This window comes from Corylus avellana, chromosome 7 (assembly GCF_965113065.1).
Source record: "Corylus avellana chromosome 7, dhCorAvel1.hap1.2, whole genome shotgun sequence".
NCBI classification, from domain to species: domain Eukaryota; kingdom Viridiplantae; phylum Streptophyta; class Magnoliopsida; order Fagales; family Betulaceae; genus Corylus; species Corylus avellana.
In genome coordinates this window covers 24,699,958-24,713,322 of record NC_142496.1, presented here as the reverse complement: position 1 = coordinate 24,713,322, position 13,365 = coordinate 24,699,958, and the positions used below count along the sequence as shown (strand labels likewise).

General features: G+C 33.5%; 1 long non-coding RNA gene across 2 annotated transcripts; it reads right to left on the bottom strand.

Moving 5' to 3' along the window:
- Positions 1–1,810: 1,810 nt before the first annotated feature.
- LOC148584713 (uncharacterized) lies at positions 1,811–7,996 on the bottom strand. 2 transcript variants are annotated; one of them, XR_015912845.1, is made up of 3 exons: positions 6,377–7,994; positions 2,150–2,321; positions 1,811–2,058 (listed from the first exon to the last, which is right to left on the bottom strand). It is a non-coding gene; the product is annotated as an uncharacterized LOC148584713 (long non-coding RNA). The 2 variants fall into 2 exon arrangements; XR_015912844.1 differs by having other exon boundaries at positions 1,811–2,321; positions 6,377–7,996.
- Positions 7,997–13,365: the final 5,369 nt, after the last annotated feature.

The following is a 13,365-nucleotide window of genomic DNA, read 5'->3' as shown; positions in this document are numbered from 1 at the left end:
CAAGGGTATCCTGAAGGCTATGGGCGTTCATGGCCTAAGCATTTATCATGTCAGGATACTGTCATTTCAGGGTTGCCGACGTTGACAAGCACCGAGAGGCTGGAGATTTTGTCAATTTTGGGTTTTTCTACCCATAGCGCACGAGAGAAGAGAACAAAAAGATAGAACTCAGAGAAGTTTTGGAGTAGAGAGAGATGGGAGTTAACAGTCATCTTCCTGCAGTCAATTTTTTTTTTTTTTTTTTTAATTAAAAAAAGCACTTACCGCCGTTTTGAGGTTAAAATCCCCCTTTAAAGATCACAGCCTTCCTTTCGGTAGTTTAGAAGGATCGCAACTAAGCCTTACCCTTTTTCCTTATATGTGATTTTATTAAGTTCAAACATTTAATGTATGATATTATTTTCTCAAAATTTATTACTTTCCAAAATTATAAAAAGACAATATTTAGAATTTAAAAATATACTACATTAATTAACTACTCATAATAAGTCATAAAAAAAAATTAAAAAAATTAAAAAAATCAGCCATATAGCCATTTTTTTAAAATGCTATGCTTGCTTCGATTGCCAATGCTATTGGAAAGGGTCATTGACCAAGCTAGTAGAACTAGGCTTTAAGACCTTGGTATAGGTGATTGTAGCATGGAGTTAGACTTGGTGTTAGCTGCTATACTTATTAGATTTGGCATTGTGTAGATCGGCTTTCAAGCGTCCAATACATGTGTTGCACATTGTGACATAATGCTTGGAAGATTGAGATCCAAGGGGAACAGTGGATGAACGGTGGAAGGCTACGCCGATGAGCACTCCAAATGAGGCATTGTTAGAAAATTGGAAGAAAACATTGGAATCCAAAGGAAAGGGGCTCTTAGATCATGTAGAAATTTGTAGAAAAATATAAAATACGAAAATTATGGTAGAGAAAAAAAAGACAAAATTAGGGGTGGTTCGGTATTGTGTTATAAGCGAATGAAGATGAGTTGGAATCTGTCTTGTTAGTTGAAGATTAGTTAGCATTGTAGTTAGAAGTTAGTTTCCTTTCTGTTAATATGGTTGTACATAATAGTTTATTGTTATTCGTATGGCAGCTTGTATATGATATATATACTGCAAATGTACAAGGAAACAATTCAGTCAATGCAATATATAGAGAATTTCTATTTTCTACATTGATATTGCATTGTTGACATGGTATCAGAGCAATAGAAATTTGCAAACTCCACGCAATCTACTTCTTTCTTTCTTCATCCGCCATGGGTGATCTTGCTGCATCACTACATCTTGATACAGCTTCCTCACAATCTACTGAAAACTCCATTGATGAGTCATTGGAAATGTTTTATCTCCATCATGGAGATAATCCAAGAACAACTCTTGTACAATCTCCTCTTACGAGTGAGAATTATCATACATGGAGCTGCTCAATGGAGATGGCACTTGCTGCGAAGAACAAGCTTGAAATGGTTGATGGTTCTCTGTCACAACCTACTGCCAACTCTCCAAATTACAAAGCTTGGAAGAAGTGTACCAACATGGTCCTAAGCTAGATCACAAATTCTGTTTCAAAGGATATTGATGTCAGCATCCTTTACATCACCAAGGCTAAAGATGTTTGGAAGGATTTGAAGACTCGATTTTCTCAAGTAAATGATCCACGCACCTTTCAACTTCAGAAAACAATTTATGTTCTTGTAAAAAAATCCAATTCGGTGAGCACATACTACACTCAATTCAAAGGAATTTGGGATGAATTTTCAAACTATCATCCAACTCCTCATTGTTCATGTGGAAAATGCACTTGTGGATCAATGAAAAGCGTAACTGAGTTTCATCTCCAAATGTACATTTATCATTTCTTAATGGGCTTAAATGATTCATTTTCTAATGTTCGTGGACAAATTCTGTTAATGGAACCATTGCCTCCATTCCACAAAGTATTCTCCATGATTTTACAAGATGAGAGACAGGCAAATCTCATCTTCTGCTGGAAATCCTTTCAATGACAATGCTGCATTCATGTCAAGAGCCCCTGCCCCTGTTTCACGAGCTCCTGCTCCTACTGGTTCTTTCAATAGAGTTAGTTTTAGAACTAATCCAAATGGACGTAGAGATAAACCTACATGTAGTCATTGCGGTATAGTAGGACATACCATTGGCAAGTGCTACAAAATTCATGGATTTCCCCTCGGTTTCAAGTTTACAAGAACCAAACCTCCTTTCAATTCTTCAGCAAACCAAGTCCACACAATTGAAACCCAGCCACCTTTTCCTTTCAGCCAAGCTCAGTGTCAGCAATTGATGGATTTTATGCAGCAAAATAATCTGGCAACATCAAACACACCATCAGCTCATCAAGTAGGTAGTATTTCTACTGATGATCATCTCTTTGCCAAAGTAATCTTTTCTTAATCCCAAAGTTTCTTCTTTTCTTAATCCCAAACATTCTATTTTTCATCATGTCATGAATCCATGTTATCTAGAGTTTCTACAATTTCTCAAACACAAGCATGGATCATCGACACTGGAGCTACTGATCATATAATCAGTTGTCTCTTTTTACACTACCATCACGGCAATTGTTTCCTCACAGGTAAAACTACACAATGGTCAATTTGCTAGAGTTACTCACATTGGCACAGTTAGGACTTCATTTTCATTCAATCTTCTTTCAGCCAGCAAAATCATAAAGTGTTTTAACTATTGTTTTGTTTTTCTAGCTAACGTTTGTTTCATACAGAATTTGGTGACATGGGTGACAATTGGTGTGGGTGAGGAGAAATATGATCTTTATTACTTGATGCAGAAACCAGTTCTTGCTATGGTTTTAGTACCTTCATCAGAGTGTGTTCCCTCCTTTCATTTTTCAGCTTCTATCAAGAATGTTTCTACTGATATTTGGCATTATAGGCTAGGCCACTTATCAGATTCTAAGTTTAAGATGATACAAGCTTCAAACCCTGAAATTTCATGTAATTTCAATCACACTTGTACTGTTTGTCCTTTGGCAAAATAGAAACATATTCTTTTTTCTGTTAGTAGTTCCACATCCAATAAATTTTTTGATTTCATTCATTGTGACATTTAGGGACCTTTTTCTGTAAGTTCCAGAAATGAATGTTGTTTTTTCTTAACCATTATGGATGATTTTTGTCCTTATACATGTGTTCATTTTATGCAATCAAAGGGTCAAACTAGATCCTACATTCAATCATTCTTTCATCTCATTGAAACTCATTTCAATTCCAAAATCAAAACTTTAAGGTCAGATAATGGTCTTGAGTTTCAATATTGCAGAATTTTATTCTACTAAAGGAGTTCTACATCAATTAAGTTGTGTAGAATCACCTCAACAGAATGCTAAAGTTGAACGAAAGCATCAACATCTTCTTAATGCAGCTAGATCACTTAGGTTTCAAGCTAGTCTTCCTTTTTCTTTTTGGACTGATTGTGTTACTACTGCTGCCTACCTCATTAATAGAATCCCTACTCCATTATTGTCAAACAAGTCTCCTTATGAGATGTTGTTTTCAAAACCTCCAATCTATTCACATTTAAAAGTGTTTGGTTGTCTTTGTCATGCTTCCACACTTTCAAGACATAGGAATAAACTTGAACCTAGAGCCAAACCTTGTTTGTTCTTAGGATATCCTTCTAGATACAAAGGATATATTCTTTTAGACTTGGTCACAAATTCTGTTTTTGTTTCCAGAGATGTAATCTTTCATGAATCTATTTTTCCATACATTCATGGTCTTATTAGTCCTACATCTAATGGTACTTTTCCAACCTCCATACCTCTTTCATCTAACAAACTTGTTTCGCCAGCCTTCATACATGACCCATGTCATTCCAATTCAGATTCAAATCCTCCTGACTTATCACTTCCTGATATGTCATTCAATGATGTGCCATTTCATGATCCTCAAACTGAATCTCAACCCGAGTCTCAACTTGAATTCCATGATCCTGTCATTGCAGATCTTTTACACCCTACTGTTTCTGACACTAATTCTTTTTGCAATGTTGAACCAAATTCTTCTTTTCATGTTGAACATGAATCCACTTCTAATGTCATTCCAATACCAGAATCCATTCCTGTTAGAAAGTCTTCTAGGGTTAAACAGAAACCGGGTTACTTGCAGCAATATCATTGCCAATTAGCTTTTCACTCACCTCAGTCTTCACACATGGGACTAAATTCAGGTATTCCATATAATCTATCTTCTTTCATAGGTTCTGATAAACTGTCATCTTTATATAAATCTTTTTGTTTTTCTGTTTCCACTCATTTTGAACCTCAGTTTTATCATCAAGCCATTAAACACCAACATTGGAAGGATGCCATGGATACTGAAATTTCTGCTCTTGAGCAGAACAAGACTTGGGTTCTCACTGATCTACCTCCACATGAGGTTTCCGTTGGCTACAAATGGGTTTTTAAGATCAAATATTAGGTAGAGGGATCATTTGAAATGTATAAGGCAAGGCTAGTTGCCAAGGGTTACACACAATGTGAAGGTTTGGACTATTCTAAAACTTTTTCTCCAGTCTTGCTGCTGTTAATAATTGGTCCTTACATCAGTTGGATGTTAATAATGCCTTCCTTCATGGGGAAATGAAGGAAGAGGTCTACATAAAGCTACCTCCCGGGTATGCTAAAAGGGGGAGTCTAGTGTTTGTAAGCTCACAAAGTCTCTTTATGGTTTAAAGCAGGCTTCTAGGCAATGGTTTGATAATTTTTTGTTACTTTGATCAATCATGGATTTTGTCAATCAAAGGCAAACTACTCTCTCTTCAATAGAATATAGGGTTCTGTTTTTATAGCATTGTTAGTGTATGTAGATGACATCATTAGAGCTAGTAATAATGATGATGCAGTTGCAGCTTTAACCAAGTACCTCCATGCTCAGTTTAAGTTGAAAGATCTTGGAGATGTGAAATTTTTTCTAGGCTTGGAAATAGCTCGAAGTGCCAAAGGGATTTCTTTGTGTCAAAGGAAGTATGCCCTGGAAATTTTGGAGGACTCTGGTTTGTTAGCCTCCAAACCAGCAAAATTCCCCATGGAATCCAATCTTAAACTTTCTAGAATAGATGGTGAGCTTCTAATAGATCCTACAAACTATAGAAGATTGGTTGGCAGTCTGCTCTATCTTACCATCACTAAACCAGACATCTCCTACTCAGTTCAAATCCTTAGTCAATTTATGGATTGCCCTAGATCAACCACACCTTGATGCTGCAAACAAAGTTTTGAGATATATCAAGAGTGCTCCAGGCCAAGGTCTGTTTTATCCAGCATCTTCCAAACTTCATCTTAAGGGTTTTTGTGATTCTGATTGGGCAGTATGTCCTGATACTCGTAGGTCTGTGAGTGGTTATTGCATTTTCCTAGGAGATTCTTTAATCTCATGGAAATCAAAGAAACAGCATACTATCTCCAGATCTTCTGCAGAAGCTGAATATAGGGCTATGGCTTCTTCTACTTGTGAGATTGTGTGGCTTCTAAGCTTGCTTAAGGATCTTCATGTTTCACACTCTCAATATGCCCTTCTTTTTTGTGACAGTCAAACTGCATTACACATTGCTGCAAATCCTGTCTACCATGAGAGGACAAAGCACATAATAATTGATTGCCATCTCATTTGGGAGAAAATTCAGCAAGGAGTCATTCTCACTTTGCATGTTACTTCTCAACATCAAACTGCTGATTTGTTTACTAAGAGTCTTGGTTTAGGTCCATTTATGCATCTAATGTCCAAGATGAATGTCTCTAATATATTCCCTTCACCTTGAAGGGGGTATAAGCAAATGAAGATGAGCTGGAATTTGTTTTGTTAGTTGAAGATTAGTTAGCATTGTAGTTAGAAGTTAGTTTCCTTTCTGTTAATATGGTTGTACATAACAGTTTATTGTTATTCGTATGGCAGCTTGTTTATGATATACATACTGCAAATGTACAAGGAAATAATTCAGTCAATGCAATATACAGAGAATTTATGTTTTCCACATTGATATTGCATTGTTGACGTTTACCACGCTACATTATACTTTTATTAATTTTTTGTTTATAATACAAATGTTCATATTTATAGAATAGTAAGTAAATACAAATATAGTAATCAAATTCTGAAATATAAAATATGTTTACATCGGCCTAATATGAAATGTATGAAAAATATACTATATTTTAACGCTTTAAACCTTGAAATTTGAACTAGAGACGACTTTTTCTCAATCGAGTAATAATATATTTAGTGCTGTTTGTAAAACTCCAAATCAATATACATTTATTTGGAGTACGTACTACAGAGTCTATTTTGCAGTCAGAAAAAGAAAAAGAAATTCAGTAGTAGCAGAAGAAGATCAGTAAATCTTACTCATCCTTTACATGGTGTCCGCTGAGGTCGGCCACTCTTCTCAAAGCAGCGCTCCACCTTTGCAACTTCTTCCCCTCGAAACGTTGGTCATGTACATTGTGGAAAATGGGCAAAACATGTTTAGCAAATTCCTCTGCAAAAGTCCCCTTCAAATGCCGCACATCACTAGGATCCACGTGGTAGAAAATGGGGAGAACTCTCATCCTTCCCGCGTCCATGCATTCAAAGATCTTTGCAAGTTCTTCCAAGCACCAACTCGAAGATGCATACTTTTTTGAGCCTCCAAGAGTTTCAACGAAATGGGTGTTCCTGTCTCAAGTTCTTCATTATCCCTAAAGGTTTTAATTCCTTTATCAGTAGCCAAAACGTGATAGAGATGGTCGGTAAAATTATTGCGGGTGTCACCTCCGAAATTGAGGAAAACGTTGTATTCACACTGGTATTCAGAACAAGAAGAGGAAGAAGATGATGCGCCATTTTGAATATTGTCGGTGGAAGCCATGGGACACTTGGCATAGGTTCTTAGAGATTAATGGGTGGAAAGAGCAAGCACACTGCAGGCTGCAGCACAATGGGAAAACTGGCAGAAGCATCAAAGCAAGCATACATACTTCAGATTAACGCGAAACAAGTTCCAAAAGGGGAAATCAATCATAGATTTTTAGGGTTACTAAACCTTATGGGCTATCCAAGTGGCAGATCAAGTAGCAATTTACTGACCATCTCTATCACGCTTTGGCTACTGATAAAGGAATTAAAACCTTTAGGGATAATGAAGAACTTGAGACAGGAAAACCCATTTCGTCGAAACTCTTAGAGGCTCAAAAAAGTATGCATCTTCGGGTTGGTGCTTGGAAGAACTTGCAAAGATCTTTGAATGCATGGACGCGGGAAGGATGAGAGTTATCCCATTTTCTACCATGTGGATACTAGTGATGTGCGGCATCTGAAGGGGACTTTTGCAGAGGAATTTGCTAAACAATTTAGGGTTGCTCGAGCTCGAGCTCGACTTTTTTTTTTTTTTTTTGTAATTTAAGCCTAACTTTAAGAAATCCGCCCAATATTTTCTGGGCAACCAAACAAAATTGGTCCCAACCATAAAATTAGCCTAACTTTAAGAAATCCGCCCAATATTTCCTGGGCAACCAAACACATCAAACGGCAATGAATCTCGACCAGCCCAAAATTGGTCCCAACCATAAAATTAGCCTAACTTTAAGAAATCCACCCAATATTTTCTGGGCAACCAAACAAACACATCAAACGGCAAAACCCCAAACCACCCACCACCCAAGAAGAAACGGAGAAAAAATAACCCAAAAACAAAAGAAAAACCCACAAATCTTATCACCTCTTCCGCCTCCGATCCGCGGCGTACTGCGAGAGTGAAACGACCTCCAAGAGCTGCGTGGACAGCGGGGTTGGCAGCGGCAAGTTCCCGGAAACAGGGCATGAGCCGTTCAGCTTCAGCCAGGCGTCGAGGTGTGTGGTTGCTGCGGTGGTGGTGGTGGTTGCTGTTGGGGGCACTGGGAGAGTGGTAGGAGCGGCAACAGAGAAAGGAAGCGAGGAGGATGGTGGAGAGTCTGTGAGAGGAGAGTCGAGACAATGGAGAGATATGATAGATTTGGGTTAAATTTGGGTTCTTTAATTTGCAACCGTTGGATTTGGAAAAATAATTAAATTTTAAATATTAACGGTTTGATTCGTTTTACCAAAAGCTTATCCCATGTGGCTGTCTCTACTTAGATCTAGTGTGCTTGTTCAATATGATCCATTAATTATATACACGTTTTCAACACTTAATATTACTCGTCAAATTAGATCAAACAAGGCAAGCTTACGGTGTCTCTGTTACACCATATACATACTTCTTAGTAAATGTTTAATAGTTGTCATCCACTAATATCATCCAACGGCTATAAATCATCAAAACATTTTGGACGGCTACGATTACACTTATATACCATAAATCAAATTCAGCTACGATTAAATTTAAGTAAAAAATTCAAAATTCAAAATTTAGGAATTATAAATAAAAATTGTGTTATGTAGTATTATTTAGGGTTAGTTTGTTATTTTAATTTTAATAATTACGATTTTAATAATTGTGTTTTTTTAATCGCGTATTTTTTTTTCTTTTTATTTTAGATTACGTATTTTTTAAATCACAAGTTCACAACGTAAAACGCTTTATGTCACACATTCACACACACTAATCACTATTATCATATTCCATATAGTATTATTTAATTAATATGTTAAAATGTTAATACTTAACACGATTCAAGTATATAATGTCAATATTAATATATATTGTATCTTATATGTAAACATAAATATACTTATATAGTTATATGATTGTATCATTATCTAATTTATATGGGTAATGGGTCAAAACTAATTGTTATAACTTATATACTTATATTATATGTTCTCATTATCACGATTTATGATATATGATTTAAATTCAAATTGTTAAGTTTTTATTTACCGTAAATTGTGATTATAATGTATAAATTATAAGAAACACATTAGTTACTTAATTATTAATCATTTAATCTAATAGTAATACTCAAACTCTAAGTAATAAATTCATATGATCTAATGGTCATACACTCATACTTAAATTTTATGATCATATTATCTCACAATTAATATTAATATTATCTTATATCTAAGATCATGTGATACATCATATATATTTTATAAGAATAAAGTATATAATTATAATGTATTAATTAAATAACACAATAACTTATGCAGATATACCATATGATTATATAATGATTAATGATTATGTGATATACCGTATACGATTCCAATTTCCAAAGTATAAACTATCTAATTATAATATTTGTATTAAATGACACAATAACTTGTACGGTTGTACTATATGATTATATCATATGATAAAATGATTAATGATAATATCATATATTTCTTATTATATATATATATATATATATATATATATATATATATATATATTTCTTATATATTTTTATATTAATATATACATATACATAATATATATACACACATATGCATAAATAACAAAAAAAAAAAGGTATATAATATATTTGTTATTATTGAGTAAATGAGTAATGTTGATTATATATTGTTATTTGTTACTTAATAACAAATATACAAGCCAAGCCTAATAAACAAGGCGAGCCTTATACGAACTTAGTCGAATCGAGCTGAGCTTGTTTCGTTTAATATTCGAGTCAGGATTTATATTCACGAAACACTTCATTTAATATTTGAGTCGAGCATGAGCCAAGCTTATGCGAGCCGAGCCCGAGCTTGCTCGCGAGACGCTTCGCTCACTTAACAGCCCTAATCATAAGACATTTTTAGGTAGTTAGCTCATTTGTATTATTTAAATGATGATTCTTGATGAAATATAGATAAATTAATTATTGTTTAATGTTTTTATATTATAATTTATTATGTTTTTTGAGGTCAATGATCCTGTGAAATAGCCATTAGCATAACTCTCTCGAAGTATATATATCTTTCTTTTAAATGTGGGAAAAATATAATTTAACTCCTACTAGCCATTTTTATTTTAACCCTTAATGTTCAAAAGTGATAAAGTAGCCCACAAACTATCAACCAATTGCAATTTGGCTACTCTGTTAGTCATTACCGTCAAATAGGATGAAAAATTCAATACTACGTCGTTTTGACAAGGTTAAGTTACTAAAATACCCATTTGGAAAAAAAAATTAATTAAAAAAATGCCATAAAAAACGACGTCGTTTTGAGGGGGAAAAAAAAAAAACGGTGGTTTAGGGGTGGCTTGTTGGTCACCCCCAGGCCATGAGGGTGGCTGGGCGAATAAATACAAAAAAAAAAAGTTTTTGGAATAAATAAATAATTAGTCACTGTAGTTGGCATAAATTACAAATTGCTTTATGTCGTATTAAAGTAAAATCAATGGGGGAATAAAAACAAATTTTTAACAGAATTTGACTTCAGGGACTAAATTGTTTTTTTTTTTTTTGGAATATCTCAAGAACCGTACATTTTATTTTACTTTAATATGATATGAATAGTCATTGTAGTTGGCCTAAATTTTTTATTTTTTATTATTTTATTATTTTTGTATTTATTCGCCCATTGGGTATTTTTTATATTTTTTTAAAAAATTTTAGTTTTTTTTTTTTTTACAATTATTTTATTATTTTATTTGTTAAAAGAATAGGGGTATTATAGGAATATAAAAAAAAATAAGTGGCATTTTTTATACATTTTGGTAGTATGTGGGCTATTTTAGTACTTTTTGAATATTGAGAGATTATATTGCAAACAATTGGTAGTTTGTGAGGCTTTTTTATATTTTTCCCTAAAAAAAAAATACAAACAGCACTTTCAGACTTTCAAGTCAAACACTCTTCCAAGTAACTTAGAGCACTAGCAGCAGTTTCCCAACCATTTTTCCTTAATTTGTGGAATAAAACTACTTTTTGATTCCCAATAAAAAAACACTTCACAATAGATTATCTTATTTTTTCCTATATGAATTAAATACTATTTATTTTTATAATTGCAACTAATGAGAGAGGAGATGAAAAAGAGAATTATTGGGACATGTGAAGCATATGCCCTATATGCCATTCCATTCCCTATGTATGTTTAGGGGAAATTTAAAAAAAATCACAAAAATACACCCACATCAAAAGCCCTATATTTAACCTACACCAAATAGTATCTACCATGTTTAATTATACCAAACACGGTAGATACCCAATGCTTTATTTAAATTATAAACAAATCATTCTCTCTCCTCTATCATTCACATGTCCCAACAATTCTCTATCCTCTCTCATTGATTGCAATGATAAAAAAAAATAGCATTTAATTCATATAAGAAAAATATGAAAATCTATTGTAAAGTGTTTTTTTATAGAGAATCAAAAAGTAATTTTATTTCATAAATTGAGGGAAAATGGTTGGGTCGTGGATGAACCCTATTGTCCTGCAGGTCCCTAGTGCTATAATTGAACAAGGATGTTTATTTTATAAGTAATTATAGGTACTATTTTTTTATCCTTTTAAAATCTTTTTAAAGCTGATGTGACTTTTAAAATTACAATTAAATTTTAATTGAATATACTTAAATTTTGATCCAATAGTAATTTTAAAAGTCACGTCAACTTTAAAAAGATAAAAAAATAATACATAACATTACTCATATTTTATTTTGTTTTGTTGCTTTTTGAAATAGGCATTCGTCCACACTAGCTGCGTCCTACCTACATGAGAAATCCTCCGGCTCCAGCTATGACAGTCTGTCCGAACCCACACACATAAACACCATAGTCCAAACTCGATCCACCAACTCTAACAAAATTATTGTTTGTTTTTTCTTGAGACTTTGTTTATTTGTTTTATTTTTTTTTTTAATTGTTAAAGACTAACAATAAATTAGTTGGAATGTGATAATAGTTAATAAATTAGTTGTAGTGTGATAAGCATCAATATAGGATATCCTGATTCGTATTTTTATGCCAGCTGGAGTTTGGGTAAAAAACCAAAAGAAATGAAAAGACAAACACAGTTACGCAGACGTGCGACTAAAATATCGTGAAGAGCTTGCAGGAAAAAAGAAAAAAGAAAAAAGAAAACGGGAAAACGTACAGAAAAGCAAAAGAAATAGACAATGATTGTGTTTAGTTAGGGCCGTAAATGAGTTGAGCTTGGGCGAGCCAGAGCTGTCCAAGCTCGGCTCATTTAAAATTTTCATGAACTCGAGCTCGAGTCAAGCTCCGAAATTTAAGCTTGGCTCGGCTCACCAAAGAAAATTCCTTATGCGAGCCGAACTCGAGCAAGTCGAGCTCGAGTTCGCCTAATAGCTGAGTCAAGTCGGCTCAACCAATACAAACTTTTTTTAAAAAAATAAATAAATAACTTAAATGACTCATCTTCCCAATGAGATAAATTATATTAGTAAAAACATTTTACTTCCCAACCAACAAATTGATGGCAACTTTGATAAAAAAAAAAAACCGTTTATTATATATACAAATTATCTAACAATTTTTTTTTTTTTTAACCAATTAGCTCTCTATATATATAACTAAACCAATTAACTAATTAGTTAACTTAGTTTAATACACACAATACACTAGTTAACTATAAATAGTTATATATTATATGACTACATTATATATATATATATACGAGTCGCGCTAATAAGCGAGTCGAGCTTTTATACGAGTATGTTCACGAACTTTAAACGAGCGAGCCGGATTTTATACGAGTATGTATCGTTTAATAATCGAGTATAGTTTCGTGTCCACGGACGACTCATTTAATAATCAAGTCAGGCACGAGCTGAGCTTTATCGAGCAGATCCCGAGCGAGCTCACGGATAACTTTGTTCGTTTACAGCCCTATGTTTAGCAAATCATTTCGTCCTCTTAGCATTATTTTAAAATATATATATTAAAGTATTTTTTTATATTACATTATTTTTTTTTATTATTATTCAAATAAAAAAATTATTACAAAACAAAATTTTTATTTTTCAATAAAAAAAATTTTAAAACTGTGTACCACATCAATTTACCAGCTATAATAACAAACGCACAAAGGTGTGCAGAACACAACCACATGCTACACGGAGAATCTAAACAAAAGAATAAGTTAAATAAGAGAGCTGAATATAATAAGAGTTCTCAATGAGGCCATCGACACAAGAGTAATAATATTTAGTAAACTCGTATACTACTGTCATAAACATTTACTGTCACATCATCATAATAGTATGACAGTAGTATTAGAGCCTACTAAGAACGTGTTTGGTGTTAAAACACAAAACTTTTGCTAAAAAAATATTTTTTAGCTTAAAAGCTCTATTTTTCAAATACAATACCAAACTTGCTTTAGATATTATTTCTCCCAACACAAACAATATAAACTTGTTCGAGGACGTGAGCCTATCGAGAGGCTACTTTCAATTGCATTATTGAAGGCGCAAA